Raw genomic sequence first — 3,932 nt, 5'->3', positions numbered from 1 at the left:
AAACCTACGCGCCTTAAAATGCTCAGACAAGCAATCGTTTCAGACACGGAGAGGCTGCTGTAATCATACTCCTGTTCCTCTTTTAAATTGAAGCAAAAGGAGAAAATCAATAGCGGCCTCGATGGAGAGATGAAAATGTAGACGTAGGGGCCGAGATCAGTGGTATCGACGTAATCGGGGGGGTAGTAAGTGCTCTTGTGCTTGTTTGTCGGACAAGAGCTGAATGAAATCCTAACTAGCAGGGAGGAAGCGGAGATGAAGGAGCTCAGCGCGAGAAACAATGAGACGAAGCAGCAGCGATGCTAAAAGCGGGCGCGTATGACTCCAAGCTGTGCTTCGTTTGTTCAGGAAGTGGTCACATCCCCACCTTTTCTTCACCTGGGGCCAAAACCCAACAATAAATTCATCCTGACAACACGCCGCCGTGATTGATTTCCACCCGGGCCCCACATTCACTGGCCTGTGTGCTAAAGCGCCAGATGTTTAGCAGCCCAGCGCACACAAAACCACATATGATAAAATGACAAAGAGCTACACTGGTGTTTTCAGCCTTTCACAGTCCATCACTTGTGTCATTTTACTATAACGTGGCCCATTTGTCAATAAAAACCTACATTACTGCAGTCTGTTATATGCAGTCTTGCTTTAACCACTGTAATAATCCAGGCAGTCAATGGTAGCATCAGCATCAGATCTACAGGAAAAGGCTGAATTCAGCAAATTAAATCACAAATGTGGAATTTTACCAAACACAACCCTGCCCCGTAAAAGACGCAGGCATCCACCGACCCCTTGCCCTCAGCTGCCCTTCAACAGGAGCAGCAGGTTAATGAACCCCCTCACGCCGACACGGGAGGCTGCAGCCGGCTGTTAAATGGGGAGTTTAAATAATGGTTTCACATTGAGGATGATTGTCGCTACATTTAGTGCGGCTTCTTAACATGCGGTTCTAATGTCTGATTAAAATGAGTTGGACAGTTAAGGTGATTATAGCACAGATTATAGGTTTCAGTAGGTCGCAGCATGGACACCTGTCAACAAAACCCAAGCGAACAGTGTAATTCTAGGTGATGTGGCCGTTCATATGGGAAACCTCAGGGTCGTGAACGAGACAAGCAGCGCCGCAGCGTTGCACCGACTCGAAGTAGCGGAATCCAAGTCAGTAGAAGGAAACTCGCTAATTGCCCCACGTTGCAAGACTGTTTCCTCTGAGCCACGTCTACAAGTCCACCGGGAGCGTCTCCAGGTAACTCGGCCGGACCCGCCTCATCGACTTTCCCGGCTCCCATTCATCTTGATTAGGCCCGAACATCTCCTCAGCCTCTGCCATCAAAGCGCGCGCCAGGCGCGGCGACGAGGCTGCTCGGGACGCGCGCAGAGCCCGGACGTCTTTGAAAGAAAAAGCGGATGTGAAATACTTACCTATATGAGCGCAGGGCTCAGATGGGCGCGCGGGTCGATGCTATCGATTAGCCCTCAGCGCTCTGCGGGGAATTAGCATTTCAAAGGAAACTCCAGAAACAACTATAACAGCCCATCTGCTAGTGAAGTTATCCATCAAAGGTTGGACGCGTCCAAGCCTTGACCTTTGATCACTGTGTTGCAGCTTTTACGGCCCGGTGGTCGTAGATACCTCGTCGTTTATAGTGTCACATGGTGGAAACGCCGTGGCTTCGTATAATGCGCCCCCTGCGCAGCCTTTACGCCTTTGACCCGTCTAGATTGCTCTTATTTCCCAGGGTTCAAGAAGACAAACCCTCTTGATATCTGAAATTAGATGTCAGAGACTTTCTTGTGAAGCAGGGCCATAACTCGCTGTATATTGCTTTACTTGCTTTGTAACCTCGACCAAACGCCTTCCACTCGGTTTCAGGGCTGACAATATTAGATTTTTATTGCTTCTAAGAGGGTCATAGAAAACTGAAGGAGGCTGGCTGGAAGTTTTTGGAAAGATTGCCCAGTCACCTCGGAGTCTCTATTGTTTGCTCACGCTGAAATGCTTGATTGTGTGTGATGAGCGACAATTATCACCTGCCAGGAACCGCTTTACATCACCGCCGTGCCCGCGTCGCTTCCTTCTACAAACTCGGGGCCTTTGCTGGCAAAGAGGAGAGACCTTCACACTCAGGAGCTTGACGTGATCTCGGGTGACATCTTGAAAATTTGATACTCGCGGCCCAGGTTCACCGTCTGCCGCGGCTGAAGCCCCCCCCCTCGGCGGCGCCGCACTTGGCCCTCGGAGGTCACCTCTTCAGGAGTCGCAGTCAGGATGTGCCTTTCACAGCTCGTTCCGGGGGGTCCTCGTTCCTCCGCGAGCTTTGTGCGACGATATCTCTTCCCCAACTCGCAATATAATGAAAGTGCATGATGAACGTGTTCTGTTGTTCAGTTTTCTGTCCAGTCTCTCAAGATTGTTTGCATCAACACAACACATCATACATGCTCTATTATGTATTTCCTACATAAATCGGTGGCTTTTGATGAAAGCTGCGTATGAAAGTCTAAACTGAAATGTAGAGGCTGGTAGTGAATATGTAAGAATCAATCTGACCAACGTCAAACACACAAACGCAAACAGGTGTGTGGTTTCCCTTCACTATCGTCTCCTGCCTGAGCCTTTCTCTGCACTGTTTCCGTCCTCGCTTCAGAGCCTTCTCCCGATTCGGAGCGGAGCAAACGCATGACTCACCACAGACTCATTGTTAGATAACATTTTAGAAAAATCATCAAATTATTCATTTCAAGTGTGAAAATCGCCCTTTGTGTGCGTTCTTCTGGCCAGCGCGGTTCACCCGCTGAGACTTGTGGTGATATGCAGAGACGGGCTCTGTCACCAAAGGAAGTGTCCTATTAATTCTGCCTGACTTCTCACCTAAAGCACCGCATTCCCACATTTCTGGCAGCGACAGCGAGCCGACGCTTCCTCCAGGTCACGAACCCCACGTTTAACTGGGGAAAAGACTACATGAAACGTGCTCTTCGTCCTCTTTTGTCATATATTAATCCGAAATTCCTTTTCATGATCCGTGTTATGGTTGTTGTCGCCTGTGCATGTTTTTTCTATCTGGAGTGGTTTCTCCATCAATTAGCAGCACCGCAAGCGTCCGACCCGACCCACCTGTCTGCTGGTCAGTGTCCAGCTGCCAGCCCATCCCCACATCCCCACCTTTAAAAAAAACAACTGGAATTGAGGCTGGAGAGCCCACGGGAGGCAGATCAACAGGAGCGTGGCACGCTTTGTTCTTCGCCCAATTACCAGGCTGGGAAAACAAATCTGTCAGAAATGAGATGTGGCTCCGCTATTGATCTGTTTACACAGTCCACATCTTCCCCCTTTCCCACAGCATCTATTAGCTCTGCCCGCCTTTCCCCGTCTTTGACATGCCACAGCGTGCGAGCTACAGTGTCATTGACGTCATGAGAGCTCAAGGACCACCGGGGGCCGTCGGCAACAGCGGACCGTGGATATTTTTCCACTAACTGCTGCAAACATGTCGAGAGATGACCATGTACTTACACATATCAGCAAAAGGACTAAATACACAAGGTGAAGAGCAGCGTCTGTACTTGGAGGACGTGTGGAGGAAGCGCTCGTTGATGAGCCCAACGTGACCGGTGTGCATCTCGTCTGTCTTTTATTCATGTATATCATAAAATTGTGGAGGATTTATCACTGCATCCACATCTTCTGGCCACATTAACAGCAGCCAGTGTTCATTTAAATCTATTAGCCAAAGAACATAAATGATGATGCCCAGGCTTATTCAGCCTCATGTATAACCTCCCTCGTGCACTATTTAATGGTAAGGACTGTGTTTATTACCAGTTAGGCAGTGTGTTAATATTTAATAGGAGGTCTGGGGAAACAAATGTTAAGAAACAATAACGTTCTCATCAAAAACAGAAAATCAAATAAAACCCAAACATGGTTC

This window comes from Betta splendens, chromosome 8 (assembly GCF_900634795.4).
Source record: "Betta splendens chromosome 8, fBetSpl5.4, whole genome shotgun sequence".
NCBI classification, from domain to species: Eukaryota; Metazoa; Chordata; class Actinopteri; order Anabantiformes; family Osphronemidae; genus Betta; species Betta splendens.
Note: the sequence above shows the minus strand (reverse complement) of the source record.